We start from the raw sequence: 17,152 nt of genomic DNA on the forward strand, positions 1-17,152 counted from the left end.
CACAGTCACAGGTCTCCTAGCGGGATTGAGGCTCAGGAGATGCAATAATTTTTTAATGATTGAGAGTATCAAAGTTTAATTTTAATTTTTAATTACTGTGATTAACCCAACCAAAAACCCACTAGTAGATCGCCCAAAGTTACAACAACACTATTGGCACCCAACCAAAAATCAATGTGATCAACCCAACCAAAAACCCAAACTCAGTCAACCATAGTGGCCAAAAACCTCAAATAAAAACTCATGCATCATCTTTAGAAAATAAAGGCCTACATAGAATATTTTAAAATTTTCAAATATATGATCATATTGTAGATAAATACTTCTAAGTTAATTTATTTTTAATTTTACTTTTTAAATATTCAGGTAATTTGTGTGAATATCTTATATTTATATGAATCTTTGAAGTTTGAACTTCATAAGTGAATGACTATATATTGATTATATTTTTTACTTGTTCGATATATCTATTTATAGTGAGCTTAAATTATGAATGAATATCTTAAGCATATACTAAATCTAAACCAGGCATGAAAAAATCAATTGAAACCAACCATGGGAAAACAAATTATAGGTTACATTTATCTTATATTTACTATTTTAATATTTTTTCCATTTAATAAATTAAGTCATTTTTTTCTTATACTAATAATAAAATTTAGAATTAATTTTTTCCTCAATATTATGTTTTAATCTTTCATCCCTAAACATCTAAATTAGAATCACTATAAGTTATTAGGTGAGATTCAAGCCTCTCAACCTATTATGTTCAAATTAAGGCATTAACAAACTCAGTGCCACCTCATCAGCCCAACCATTTTGGTACTTTACATAGATAGATAGGGTACCCATAGTCTATTGGCGCAATGAAAGAGCCCAATTGCTGATTTAGTTTCTCATAGCTCAAAAGAAAATGTGGGAGAAGAAAAGACCTTGAGAAAACTTTGAAGATTTTGATCCTAATTCTTTTAATTTAATTGAGGCAGCTCATGTCTTATACATTAATGAGGCATTACAATTGGATTTTTTTTTTCCTTAAAATTTTTAAGGTGCATCTCAAGGTTCAATTGTTACGGTTATAAGTTTTTATGGTTCTATTTTTTTTTGTTGAGAATCCATGGTTCTTATTTGAATTCACAGCTTAAATTATTTTTTTGTCAACCCATAAAGGCTAATAATAACCTGCCATTTTAAGATTTATTGTGAAAGTGTTGTGAAAATGTTGTGGACATAGCATTTTTCAATTAAACTTTAATTAAAAATTTTATGATCATAATATTACATTATTTGAATTTATTACTTGGTTAAGGAATTTGAATGCTATTGACTATATTAAATCTAAAGCCAACAAAAAAGGTAAAACGTTAAAAGGAAATTGATTGAGTCTTGTTTGTTTGTTTAAACCCCGTAAACTAGATTGCTTAACTTAATATATTAGCCAAGTGATTACTTTGGTTAATTATTCAAATCTAAGTTAAATAATAATAAATCATATCATGCAAAACAATAAAAAATAAATAATACCGTGATATGATGACCTAAACAAAACCGATGAAATGAACCGTTTCAAAGTAAAAACCTGGGAAGGATTTGACCTGACAATCCTCAAGGTAAAACAAATCTACTATAAGATAATTGAAACTTTTACAATTAGATTTAACCCTAAATCTATTGCTACCTCAAGTAGTAACTTATTGAAACGATCATGTGTAAGCTCCGAATCCACGAACCCTTCTCTTCTTGGTCTTACTGCAACACAAGTACTCACACTTGTGATTTTGAGATCCCACTCAAAGGTTTCAGATCACCTTCAGTTGTTGATCTTTGTAGTAGTAATTAGGTTCTACCAATGCTTGATTATAGATCTTGCTCCAGTAGACGCTTGTGTAGTTAGAAGGTACAATACCTCTCAGATCTCACAAAGAGTAACACATAAGTCTTCCAAAAATCTCCAAAACGTAGCTAGGATTTCTCTTTTATATGTGGACAAGTTAGATTAAAACCCTAAACATTTTCGTGGATTTGGGCCTTGTTTAAAATTCTGTAGAATCTGATTTCTACAATTTTCGATCAGTCGAACCTAATTTTTTATCCATCGAGCTTGGCAGATTTTGACTCTTCTTTTCTGCAGTCAGCTCGAATTTGAAGCTTGAAACATATACCTTTGAGCAATGCCTAACACATAGACTAGATGTGTTTGTTCTCGATTTGCCAACACATACAAAATATAATTCTAAACACTTAATTCTAAATCTTTAGAACCTATCAAGTTTGATTTATCATGCAGTGAAAGCCCTTCGTGAAATAGCTGAACAATTGGGAAAGAAAGACTGGAATTTCAATGTGGACCCATGCATAAATGACTCAAGTTGGTCAACACCAAAATTTGATTTGAGGCCAGTACTGTACTACAATTCTCTCATTTGCGATTGCTCCCACCCTGATAATGTATGCCGCGTCATTGCATTGTAAGTAAAATTTGAACTTTTATTTTGCTAATCAACCAAAAGAACAAACTGCATAGTGTGAAAAATATTTAGATATTGGAAGAAGTGGCAGCTGGTTTAGCTTATTGGGGTTTACCATAGCTTCTTCCTTCTTTTAATTTTTATGTATTAAACTTTAAATTTTTGATGGGTACGTACTTGGGCATCCAGTTGTCTTCCCTACTAATACTTATTTAATTGAATTACCCATTTGGGTCTTGTTCTTTTAACTCAAATATTCAATTGGGTTAGGTCAAGACTTACCCAAATTAAGTGGGTCGTGGGTGAGTTAATAGGTTTAGGTAAAAATTACCACCCCTACTATATACAGGTCCTATTGTATTGCTTGAGAAATTATACAATATGTAGAGTTTGTTTTATTAAATTGAAATTAAAGTCACGATTTTCAAATTTGGACTTATTTCCATTGCTTTTGGAGCATGTGTAAAAGTGTGTAAAACAGCTTATGAGTAATAAATACTATTCTTTAAAGTTTTAGGAAAATGATCCCTTTACTCCAATTGAATCTTCAGTTTTCTCAAATTTTTAGCTGGATGTACAACACATAGTATTTATTTAATTTAAAAAAAAAAAAAAAAAAAGAAGGAAATAGAGCATTAATAAGAGATATTATCCCAAAATCTATATATATTAATAGGTAAAATTGAGAAAAAATCCGATTAGATTTCAAATTGAAATTCAATTAGAGTTTAGTTTTGCGTCATGTGTCCCATCTAATCTAAATTTTTAAATTTTTGTGCCAAGTTAATTAATTCAGTGTAAAAATTGGATTTTAATTAGAGTTCAATTTTACAACATATGTCTCATCTAATACAAGTTTTTTTAAAAAAACTTTTTGTGCCAAATGAGTTAATTTAGTGTAGAAAGTGAGCAGTCCAATATAAATAAATCATAAAAAAACATAATCATATATCTAACACTATATGATTTTATATTTATGAACCTTTTTTTTGTATAACTTAAAACAATTCAAATTTATAACTCATTTATATAATATACAATGATTATGTACAATCCATTATTAACTAGGTAATATGTATGTGTGCGCACGCGCGTGCTTTTTAAAACCAAAGTTTAGAGAAAATTAAATAAATATCAAAATTAGATTTTTCTTTTGTTAGCTTTCCATACAAATTAAATTGTTTAGATTTTTTGTATTATTTTTTCTCTGAACTAATGAGTATATTTTTTTATACTGTTTCTATTCAGATATTTTGTATGCAAAGATATTGAACGTAACAAACTATAATTGAGCTGAATGATCTCATACACCTATCTCCATTCAATTTAGGAGATACTATTTGACCAATTTATTATTTTATTTTGTGTTATATTTAGTAGAATTTCACATATAATAATTGTGAATTAATATTGTATATATAATATCCAATAGTAATTTTCAAAATTATATACGTAATAATAAAGTAATGAGAAACTTGGTGTAACCAATATCATGAAAATTACAAAAAAAGACTATTTTAGTACCTTCAAATGTCCTAGTCGAACTATGTCATATATATTTAATAACCCAAATTAACATCAATAGTGCCACTACAATTTACACATGGGTTACATGCTAGTTTTATTAATACTTCTCTCTTTCTCTCTCTCTCTGTCTCCCTCTTTATTCCAAACAATTCAAAATATCCTTGTCACATAGATATCTTAAAGGACAGGATCTTGCCGGTGTGCTTCCACGATCTATGGTGAAGCTACCGTACCTGAAGTCCCTGTAAGAAGAGTACCCATTATTTGTTTTACTAATTACAACTTCCATAATTGATTTAACCACATAATTGCACAATTTCTTCTTCATTGTAGTGATCTCAGTCGTAACTTCTTGAGTGGTAACATACCCCACGAATGGGCTTCTGCAAAGTTGGAATCTTTGTAAGTGATATTCTTCAGTTCATGTCCAAGAAAGGCCATTAAAGGCTCATTCTTATTTAATTAAATGAATTTGCTACAGGTCCCTCACTGTGAACAATTTATCAGGACCAATTCCAAGCTTCTTGGGAGACATTACCACACTTGCATATATGCATGCTCTTGATGTATCATCCTTTCTCACCAATCATATATGGGAAAATGCTTGAGTTACTACCAGTTCAACAACATAATGCTTACAAACTGATGTGGCAATAAAAGTGATCAGTGAACTTCAATCACCTAATGAATGAATGATTGAATTGTTTATTGGTGATTGGTGACACATCGGATTGTAAGCTCTATGCAGAAAAATTTGTAGTATTTCTATCATCACTCGTTATATAGACAATAATTTGGTCTAACCGGCTTTAATATTTAAGAATATATTATACATTCAGGAGTATAGAGAACAATCTTTTTTCAGGAAAGTTGGTTAACATGAAGAATCTGTGAGTTTCTTTGTGTGTTTTGCCCTTAATTTTTCAAATAAATTTTGATTTGTCATTTCTAAATTGTCACTAAGTTGCTTAATCCTGAACCCATGAAATGACCTCAACTTTAATTTTGGTGATTGTAGCATTCTTAGTGCTAACAATCTCTCAGGAGAGTTGCCAGTTGCGCTAACTAATTTGACCAAATTAAAAGAACTGTAAGTGATTGAAACCTTTTCCGTGGCTGCTAGTACTTCAAGATTTTCCTTCAAAAAAATCTTAGTCATTTTGGTGACTGTAGCATTCTTCTTGTTTGTGTTTTGCTCAATAATGTTTCTGCTTTGGGATACATGCAGTAGAATTAGTAGTAACGACTTCACTGGAAGAATGCCTGACTTTTTCCGAAGTTGGAAACAACTTGAGAAATTGTATGTGCTTTTTCTTACATCCTTATCTAAATCTCTTTAAAGTAAAAGGTTTTAGGTGTGATCTGAATCCATTTGAATTGTGTTGTTAACAGAGAGATCCAAGCTAGTGGTTTTGAGGGACCAATTCCTTCTAGCAATTCTATCTTGAGTAACTTAACTGAGTTGTGAGTTCTCCCTTTCAAGATAACAATTCTTAACTTAAGCTCTAGGATATGCTCATGTGATGTTTTAATTAATGAAATTTAATGCTGAAGAGCTAACAGTTATTGATGGTGCAACTCTATGTAGAAGGATCAGTGACTTAGTGGGAGACAGTTCAAAATTTCCAAACTAAAGTAGCATGAAAGGCATGAAAAGATTGTAAGTCATTATTTTGTTGTAAATTGCTATGAATTGGAATGCTAACAAAATTTACAGCAGTTTTGCTAACAAGAAGTTTATTTACATTGCAGGATGTTGAAGGGCTGTAACATCTCTGGACCAATTCCTTCATATATATCAGACATGACACATCTTTTAACTTTGTAGTGCTCCTGTTTCTTTTTTGTTGATTTTTTATATCCTTTTTCCTCTTAATTTTTTTCTTCTCTAACTGGAAAATGAGTGTACTGCAGCCCTCGGATGATTAGACAGACAACAGTCAATCATAAATGAAACCAAAATGAGAAATCCAGCAAATCAAACATCAGCAACAGTGGTTAATATATACACACACACACACACACACACACATATATATATACACACACATATATAAGACAAAACCAGAAATAAAATCCAAAAAAACCCAATAATCAAGTTAAACACTTAGCCTAGAGAGTGTGTACAATGAGTGTATAAGGAGTGTGAGAGAAGAATTTCCATATATATATATATATATATATATATATATATTATAGATATTTACATATGAAGGTTTAATTTTTTTTTTTTTGGTAATATAACTACATTTGTTTTTCTCAATTTGATAATTATAATAGGAGAGTGTGAAGTTAAACCCTGAATGGTTTCGTATGGAAACGTTAAGAAATGTCAGTTAAATTACAACGCTCTTAAAATATAATAACTAGATATTAATATATGGAAATTTATTGATTAAACTTTGGGTCATACTTTATTATCTAGAACTTAAAGCACATATTTATTACAATAAAAATTAGAATAGAAACTTAAGCTAAAATGGGTACATTGAGGGAGATGGTGGTATCAGAGCTCATAATTATCTCGACTGATTAATGAGTTTCTAAATCAATTAGTTGTTATAATATATTGTGTTCTTAATTTTAAGTTGCATTCTTTTTAGTAGTTGACATTTTGTGTCATAACTCTTTCTACATTCAATTCAGATTTATAGTTATAAACCCTTTTTTTTTTCTTGCAGAGATCTCAGCTTTAACAGATTGGATGGAATAATTCCATACTTTGGTGGTCTAACAAAATTGACATACTTGTAATCTTCGCAACAAAACCCTTAACCTAGTTCAATTGTAGAGTAAATTCAAATAAACAATTAGGCCTGTAAATCGCATAAGCATATATGTAGCAAGGTTTGGCTTTTGGCCAACATCCATGGGTGAATCTGCAATGAACTTCACTATGTATACACCTAAAACTAGAACACACTCCATTTCTTTTAGCATAGGTTAAAAGGTGCACTATATTAGGGTCAAACACAACATTTTTGAGTTCAATTGTCTTTGGAAAACATAACAGTTTTTTTTCTTTATTGGTTAGTGCAACTATGACTCTTTGAGCTTATATACACTGTGTCTGTTTGGCATCCTCTTAGTTTTGCCAAAATATTTGCTTAAATCCATTTTTTGTCCCATCTTTTACCAAATAAACTTTTTTTCTTTTTGGTAATAAGCTAACATATTCTTTCCCACCTTTTAGCAAATAAGCTACTGAAAATTATAGGATGCCAAACTTAGTCATGCTATATTTGTTTAGTTGGTGATATTGTTTTTCTTCTCTTTTTGCTAAATAGGTGTCTGACCAGCAACTTGCTTACTGGGTCTGTTCCGAACTGGATCATGAGCAGAGATAGTAGATAGTATGAGTTTTCATCTTAAATTCTACTTCAATTTTTCATTGACTTGTGAGTCAAGGGAAAGATATTTTTAAAGTTATTAGTTTGTTACACTGATACTACATACATAACCTTGGACACTCAGATTTGGTAATTCAGGTGGTGGACTTGAACTGTTTTCTGGTTTCTAGAGTAGAGAATTCTAAACTAATATACGCCTACGAAAGGTTTTGGTCTCTTGGACCATAATATATTAACACTTTTCACTGTGAATAGTTTAAAGTTTTAACAATTTTAGCAAATACTCTTAAAAAAATACTTTGTTGTTCTTGTCTGGAGTTATAGTGAAGTACAATATAATAATCATGCTTTTTGTGCAGCCAAATAGATCTTTCTTACAATAATTTGGTAGAGCACTCTGCCCCAACCTGTCCAGATAACATGTAAGTCTGCCTTCTCGAGGTTTACACACTTTGCTCTTCATAACCTTTTCTGAAACTAACTTTTTCCTTGCATCAGAACTTTCTTTAGAAGCTTTTCTGGAATGGACAAGTTGTAAGCTTCAAACTTGTAAAGTTTACGAAGAACCACTGCTTTTTTTTTTTTCAATTTATTTGGGATAACTGACATTCTTTATCTACTTCACTAATTAAGAACACTTCATGAGTGCCTGGATGAATATCCATGTTCAAAAGGTAATCATGAACATATCCATTCGAATCAAATTATGATGAGGTATATGCTTCAATTGTCTAGTCAGGCATTCCTCTTTTGTAATTTCCTTCCAAAATGAAGAAAAGTGTTTAGTTAAATATTTCATCTTGTACAAGACAAATACATAAATTAGTTAACAATAAAATGGAAATTTCATTGTTGTTTTATTATGTCTGCTTGTATTTGATTTGGTGGTGCTTCTATGTAGATTGCTATTCAGTGCATATAAATTGTGGTGGGAAAGCAAGTACTGTTGGAAACATAAAGTATGAAGCGGATGATGACCCAGCTTTAGCAGGAAAATTTTTTCATGTGAGGGAGAATTGGGGATTCAGTAGCTCTGGAAAATTTTGGGATTTAAACACTACGGCAAATGACCATGTAGCAAATAATGTATCCTTACTCAAAATGAATGAGTCTAAACTATACAGAAGTGCACGACTGTCTCCTCTTTCAATCACATACTATGCCCTCTGCCTAGCAAACGGACGTTATAAATTGACACTTCACTTTGCGGAGATAGTAATCAGAGACAATAGATCTTTTTACAGTCTTGGAAGGCGGATATTTGACATTTATGTGCAAGTATTCTGTCAAATTTATTTCTATCTGTATAATATAGTAGAGGAGTTAATTGAGTTAATTTGCTGCAGGAAAAACTGGTGTTGAAAGATTTTGATATTGAAAATGCTGCACAAGGGGTTGATAACGCAGTTGTTAGTGAATATAAAGTAAATGTAACAAATAAAGTTTTGCTGATTCGCTTTTTTTGGGCTGGGAAAGGAACAACAACTGCCCCAACGAGAGGAACATATGGTCCCCTCATATCAGCTATCTCTGTGGAAGCTGGTAATTGCATTGGAGATTGAGAACCTTGTTATTGTCCAATTTCTTCCATACTCAGATTAGATTGATGAACTGTGGAATCATAGGGATTTAGTGGATCTAGAACTCCATATGTATCTGCATTTAGATGAAAGACTCAAATCCACGTTAAAGTACATTTAGATGGAAGACTACAGCAAACTTTATTTGTCTTTTAACCATCTGTTGCTATCTTGCTTTGGATTTTCTGTATGGTGATAAATATTTCAGAATGCAGTCTTAAAATTACTGTCCTTAGTTATTGTTATTTTCTGTAGATTTCAGTCTCCTTGATGATGGCAAGATGAAGATATCCATTGTGGTCGGAGCTGTAGTTGTAGTACTACTCCTCATTTTTATGATTTTGGGCATTCTTTGGTGGAAAGGTTGTTTGGGAGGGAGGAAATCAAGGGAAAATGGTAATTTGTGCAAATCTTATGCGAAAATTATAGAGGACAGTATTCACTATCTCCTACTATGGCAGGAAGTTGGAACAATGTATAGAAAATGAAAAATTTTATTTTTCTTTATCTTTCCCTAGATGATCAGCATTCCAAGGTACATTTTAAAAAGAAACTGTAGGATTTCTGGGCTCAAAGCGTATGATCTTTTCTTTGGGATGATGCATGATGATTTGGGTCATTTAGTTCCAATTTTGATGATATTAAAGCCTTTATCATTGCTTCTTCTTCTTCTTTTTTCTTTTTTAAATCTGCATAAAGTAATTTTTCAAATGAATAATGCGTTTTTGGCTTAAGTTCTCTATAGTCGAGTGATGTCTAAAGATTTTCATAAACCAAGTTTTGATAGAGAAAATATTATTTTGAAAGATTTCACCCTCAACTTGTCCTCAAAGTCACAAGAAATTTGGTTCGTTTGTTTAATATTCTTATTTTTGTTGCAAAATGATCTTGTGACAAGTGTCAAGCCATCTCATTCTATGATAAATGAATGGAATATTTCACATTTTCATTTAGTTTTTTGATTCCCAATAAAGTACTTGTAATTGAGAAAAAGGAAAAAGACAAAATCTAAAAACTTAGGGTTTCCTGTACTTGTTCATACTTCTTATATTTCTCCTTCACCCCCCCCTGCTGCTTCCCCCCTCACAGCTTCTGCTACAATTTAGTGCCATTCAAAAGCCTTTTATTTTCTTATCCTCTTTAAGATTCATCTAACTAGTCAAGAGGCATGCATTTTTTTTGGGTTAAACATTGGTCTTGTTATACTATAAGATTCATGCTGACATCTTAGTTGATGCATTTGACAGAGATAAAAGGATTAGACCTGCAAACTGGTTTTTTTACATATAGACAAAAAAAAGCTGCCACTAATAACTTCAATGCTACAAACAAGCTGGGGGAGGGTGGTTTTGGATCAGTTTATAAGGTACCTGACAACTCTTTTTCTATTCTGGAATGATTTTTCTTTTCATCCATTTATTCTTATTCTCCTATTTGATGCTTGACATTTGAAGAGTTACATGATAAGATACATACCTACAAATGTATATTTTTCTATTCTTGATGCAGGGTATACTATCTAACGGTACTATAATTGCGGTTAAGCAACTTTCATCAAAATCAAGGCAAGGAAGCTGTGAATTTGTGAATGAAATAGGCATGATTTCTGGTTTACAACATCCAAATCTTGTTAGACTGTATGGATGTTGTATTGAAGGAAAACAATTATTGTTGGTATATGAGTACATGGAAAACAATAGCCTTGCATGTGCTTTGTTTGGTAAGTTAATGTTTTATACCTTACCAAGCATTTTATGTTGATAATAGAAGAATGAGGACAAACACTATCATGAATTTCATTGATTGGGTTCTGGACATCAATTGCAGGTCCAGCAGATGGCTGGTTAAAATTGGACTGGCCTACAAGACAGAAAATATGTGTTGGTATACCAAAAGGTCTGGCTTTCTTGCATGTGGAATCAACGCTGCAAATTGTTCATAGAGACATAAAATCTACTAACGTGTTGCTTGACAGAGACCTTAACCCTAAGATTGCTGACTTTGGTTTGGCCAAGCTCGATGAAGAGGAGAACACACACATTAGCACCAAAATTGCTGGAACAGTGTGAGCTGACTTTCTTTCTTTTACCCCCTCTGTACTTCCTTTTGGAGTCTATTTTCTCCCTCTCTTCTACTTCATTACCTCTACAGATCTTGATTATGAGGTATTGTGAATTGATGCCAATCTTATACGTTGGTAATTTGAGTTGTGCCCTGAAAGTGCACCAGAATATGTCCGGAATGAAATCTCTGCACTAACACAAGAATATAAAATATTGTCAGAAGAGTATTGACCAAAGTACTTGACTGGATCTTATATCTATTTGGCATTAACATGTAATAGGGTTCATGCTTTTCAAACTGAATTCTAATGCTACATTTCCTTTTCTAATGAATAAGCAAATATTATCAACCAAAATGACACAATTACAGCTTAAACAACACAAAATACATGCTGCCATGCTGCAGACACTAGGTTGTCAAATCAACCTCTTACAATACCCTCAGATGCACATAAACCCTTGCCCAAAACCCCCAAGCAACAACACAACTCACCTAACACAGAGCAGCTGATTTGCAATTACTAAAACCAGCAGCTATATAAGCACCTGGGACAATTGATGAACCTCCGAAACCCCCAGACACATTGTCAACCCCTGCCAGTAGCCAGCCACAAACAACAAGAAGCTGGACAACAAATCTGGTAGCACAAAACAGAGCCCATTTGCAACTGAATTCTCAGCATAGAGCAGAGTGCTTGACCACTGATTGAAGGTTTGGAAGGAAGAAAAGCCTCAGGCCTCCATCCCACATCATTCAAGATATTCTTCACCATGTGATTCTTGGAAATCAATGGGCCCTAATGCAGTATCTGATTTCTCAACCTCAAAATGTGATATACTGTTGCTGCCACAACAACTTTACTAACCACTTGAGAACACCCGCATTGCATCAAACTCCAACTAGTCACAGGGGACACTCCTGCCAAGACATCACCAACTCACTTACAAACAGTTTGATAGAAGGGACTCGAATGGCAATCCACCTCACCACAACAGTATTCCACACCAATTTCCACCAATCCACCTCACCACTCCTAACTCTTATGGCTTCCCAAGTAGAATGGCAAGAAGAACAACACTAGTTGTAAGAGTCCACCTCACCTTATTTTCATCATGCAACTGATCCAGTAAGCATTCTAACTAGACTGCACTAACAACTTCACTTCTAGGTTGTTTCCATTGCCATTCTCCATTCAAAGTAACACTAGACACTCTTGAAACTGCCATCAGCACCAATCACGATCAATCAAGTCCAACAAAATCAATTATCATTATAGGTCAAATTTTATGGCCAAACCATAATGTCCCCACCTTCTTACATAAACAGCAGACTGGATGTACAGAATAATTCCTTCCCCCCCCCCCCTCCTCCACCCAAAAAAAAAAAAAATCTTTCAGTGCAACTACTCATTAACTTTGATCCACTTTGCCACTTTTAGAAAACATAATATCTCTATTTTAATCTACTTATTACTCTTGCTTTAGTAGTTTTATTATTGCTTCCAGCTCAATGAAGCTAAACTCACTTGTGGTGGCCTTATTAATTGCAAGATTGCTTACATAACAATTGATTGATAATCTGATGGTTGGTTATTGACCGATGTTGGCCCTTTTGGATTTAGAAGTTCATAAGATCATATTAGTGAACCAAATATCATGATAAATTTATGTGCTGCAGAGGCTATATGGCGTCAGAATATGCATTATGGGGTTATCTAACCTACAAAGCGGACGTTTATAGTTTTGGAGTTGTTGCATTAGAAATTGTTGCTGGGAAGAACAACATGAAATATCGCCCAAATTAGAACTTCGTATGCCTTTTAGATTGGGTAAGATACATCATTCTCATGTTGTTTTGAAACTTACAACTAAAAGAATATAATGAACCAAGGTCTTTTTTTAGTAGAAATAGGAACCCCAGTTTCTTCTTTTAGAACTACTCCATTTGACTAGGTCACCCTGCTTTATGTTTCACTGGGTTCAAGTTGGAAAATAAACATGATTTAGTTGAAAACATACATGTGAGAGAGTTAGACAAATTATGTAGGGTTTTTTTTTTTTTTTTTTCATCTTCTTTTTCGTTGTATCTTCGAGGCTGAAGTTGCATAAGGAGCTATAAACGAGTCGAGTCAAGCCAAGTATTCAAATTTCAGGGCTTGTGCATTTAATTTCATTTTTGATGTAGGACACAGTTTACTATTTAATTATTGTAATTTATTATTTTTAGTATTTTTATATAAAAAACGTTATTTTAGGTTTAGGTTATATATTTTCTTATTTTTAGATGCATTTAATGCTTTTTAGGTCAAATTTGGTTATGGTTAGGTATTAATTAGGAGTTATTTAGAATATATTTATTGTCTGTCAAGTTTTACGAAGCCCATAAATAGATCCCTAATTCTGTACAAGTTTTTTTTTTTTTTTTTTTTTTTTACAATTATTCACTCAATAAAATTTAGACTTTTGTTTTTCTATTCTTTGGTGGATTCCAAACCATTTCTCCTCGTAGATTTAAGGAACCCTCGTGGATTCAAAGTTATTTTCAGAAGCAAACGTGTTTTGTTTCTTGTTTTCTAGAAGTAGACATGTTTAGCTTCTTGACGCTTCCGCATCCAACATTAGTTGATATCAGATCCTTGTACTTGCCCTAGTCTAATGGCTACTAAATGTGACGGTAGCATTTTTAGTAATTGAAAGGTTAAGACAGAAGTTCTTAGGAACATATTCCTTCAACTTCAACATGATGTCCAGCAAGTATTATGTGAACTACAGCCAGCAGTCACTACCCCTCTTGCTAGGAAATCCTCCCACAACAACATCAATAGACGCACTCTAAGAAAATTTCATTCTTTGATGGAGAGATGTGTAAGTTGGATTTATTGATTGGCTTCTTGATTTGGAAGAGTATTTTGATTATTGGGAAATTTGTGATGAAGAAAGAGTACAGCTTGCATTCAATAAATTGGATGGTGAAGCAGAGGAATGGTGGAAAGACATACAAATTGATAGAAAGCATTGAGGTAAGCATCCAATTCGCTCTTGGCAAATAATGAAAAAGGTGTTGGTTGATTTATGGTTTCCTCATGATTATTATGATATACTTGATTATACAAGTGTTAATTATAGATCTGCATATTCATATGATTCAAGAAAAGAAAAATGTTTTAAGGGTCAAAAAGATGAAGCCAATTTCTAAAGAAAATCAAGTTTTATTATCACAAGTTGAAAATTTTTGTGAAGATAACTTGCATGAAAATTATTTTGAAGCCAATGAGGAAAAGATAGATGTTCTTAATACAGTTGCTGAAAATTACTTTGAAGTAGATGATTGTGATGTAAAAAGTTGTAGAGAACATTGTCCAAGATCTTGATAAACCCAAATCAGGTGATTGCAAGTCCGACACTTGTGTTATGTCTATGGTAGGCGATACACCAAAGCTTATTGATTTTGTTGGTGTTGAAAGATTTGATTCAATTATCAAGTCTCATTTGGTGAATATTGTCAATTGCAAGAAGGCTAAGGAAAGGGAATCTCAAGTTAATTTGTTTCCTCAATCGATGAGTTACAGGTATAGAAAAAAGATCAAAGGGCTCAGGCATTCAAAGTATTTGTTTATTGAGAGTGGATGGTTTCAGATTTCAAAGATGAACTCCCGAACGAGTTTATTTCAAGTGGAGGAGTTTGATGTAGGACACAGTTTACTATTTAATCATTGTGATTTATTATTTTGGTGTTTTTATGTAAAAAACATTATTTTAGGTTTAAGTGATTTATTTCCTTGTTTTTAGGTGCATTTAATGCTTTTTAGGTCAAATTTGGTTCCTGTTATGGTTAGGTATTAATTAGGAGTTATTTTAGAATATATTTACTTTTCTGTCAAGTTTTACGAAACCCTTAAATAGGCCCCTAAGTCTGTACACGTTTTTTTTAACAATTATTCAATCAATAAAATTTAGACTTTTGTCTTTCTACTCTCTAGTGGATTCCAGACCCTTTCTTCATGTGGATTTGAAGTTATCTTTAGAAGTCGATGTGTATAGCTTCTTGATGCTTCCACATCCCGCATTAATTTCAAACACGAGTTGAGCTCAAGCTCATCACCAAACAAAATTAATGTTCAAGCTTAGTTCATTTTCTTGTCGAACAAGCATGAGCTTGTTCGCGAAACACTTGATCAACTTATTATTTTCCCATATATAATAAAATCATGACTAAATTTTTTACCCCTTCACAAATCTATGAATTTTTACTACTAATGCACTCTATACTATCAATAACATATAATAACTAATTTGATATTATATGAACCTATTCACAAACCTACATAATCCATTCTATATAAATATAATTTTAGAAAAGTATACATATAAAACTATAACACTATATATTGTCAAATCAAACTTTCATGTTCACAAGCTTATTCATGAACACATTATTATGTTTTAGTTTGTCTAGTCTAATATTCAAGCCCAAAACTTGGGCATGAGTTGACTTGTTTGCTAAAAAACAAACATAAATAGCTTTTGAAGCCATTAAATCCAGGTGGGTTTATAGGGATGCAAATCTTGCTACTCATATGTTAGCTAAGTGGTCTCGACATAGTTCTATCTGTAGTTGTTTTGATTTGGAATTTAGCCCCCCTCCGTAGCAAGTTTTGTTAATGTTATCTTGGGAGAGGCTGCCCAATATTCTTCATAATGTTTTTCTTTGTTTTGGTTAATAATATTTCATTCAGCAAAATTTTTTTTTAAAAAAACCCATAAAAAAAAAACATTTTTTCAAGCCGAGCTCGAGTTGCTCATAAATAGTTTTTGTTCACTTACAAGCATAACTAATTTTTATATATTGGAATCAAAGTGATGTGCTGATGAGTGATGTTGTCTTAACATCATATAATCTAATAACACTGTCCATGGGTTCTAATTATCGGAAGGAAAAAAATGTCCATGAGTTCTTTCCGTGAGAAAAACTAGGATTTGATCTCCAAACCTCTACTTCTTTTAAGAACAAATAGACAGACACCAAAAAAAAAAAACTCATTGAATTTACAAAACAGATGTTGATATTAATTGCTTTTATATTATAATGAAAAATTCATTCCTTTATTTGTTATTAACTGTTAATTTTCTTTCATATTTTAATTAGAGTAATGTTTATTTAACACATTATTACATGCATAGTACACACACACCAAAAAAAAAAGAAGGAAAAACGTGACTTGAAGTCTTGATTTCGAAGTTTGAAATCGTAACTTCAACTTCCAAATTGTGACTTCAAGTCATATTCCCTTATTTTTTTTGAGTGTGTACTACGTGCATGATAGTATTTTCCCATTTAATTAACATGGTAGCCTATTGATAGTACTTGGGGAACATCATTGATAGAAAAAAGTAGAATTGAATTGTTTTTATTTATTAATAATTTACAAACTCTTTTCATTTGTCATTTTAGGCCATCGTGTTACAGCAGAGAGGGGATTTGATGGAGTTGGTAGATCTAGAATTGGGGTCTGATTTCAGCAAGGAAGAGGCACTTAGAATGATTGAAGTAGCTTTATTATGCACTATTCCATCACCAGTAGTACTAAACATGCTTGAAGGCCGGATAGTCATTGATAAATTGACCAGAGGTCCAAGTATTTATGGTGATGAATGGGGGTTTGAAGCCTTAAGAGATCAATATGGTGAGAGCTCACGACCAAACTCAATAGAAAGTCAGAGCCTTGTTCAATCATCAAATGCAACATGGATTGGTTCTTCTTCTACATCTGCCGACAATATCTTCCACTAATCAAAATGAATGAGGAGTGGATGGCAATAAATGTGGGATTTTCAGTAAAATTAGTTAACATAGTTACATAGGTATGTAATAATTCTACAAACATGGTTAATAGTGTTTTGCTCACTGTTAGATCTAATGATAATCTACGGTTTGAAAATAATGTATATATACCTTGAACCTATGTCATATATATATATATATATATATATATGATGTGCAAAAGTTGTCAGTGAATTGTATGCCCTAAATTACTCCAATAGATACCTGTGGAATAAGAACAATAGGACTGAACAGAAGGCACCGGTGTGATACCGGCCAAGAACCCTTCGAAGGTCAACTCAGTGAATGAGAAATCTCTAAGAACTCTACAGTGAGAGAGCTA

The 17,152-nt window shown here is 32.4% G+C and overlaps 1 pseudogene; it reads left to right on the forward strand.

The window, feature by feature from the left end:
* Positions 1-1,705: 1,705 nt before the first annotated feature.
* Positions 1,706-16,792, forward strand: LOC142635353 (putative leucine-rich repeat receptor-like serine/threonine-protein kinase At3g14840; annotated as a pseudogene).
* Positions 16,793-17,152: the final 360 nt, after the last annotated feature.

Source organism: Castanea sativa, chromosome 5 (genome assembly GCF_040712315.1).
Source record: "Castanea sativa cultivar Marrone di Chiusa Pesio chromosome 5, ASM4071231v1".
NCBI lineage: Eukaryota > Viridiplantae > Streptophyta > Magnoliopsida > Fagales > Fagaceae > Castanea > Castanea sativa.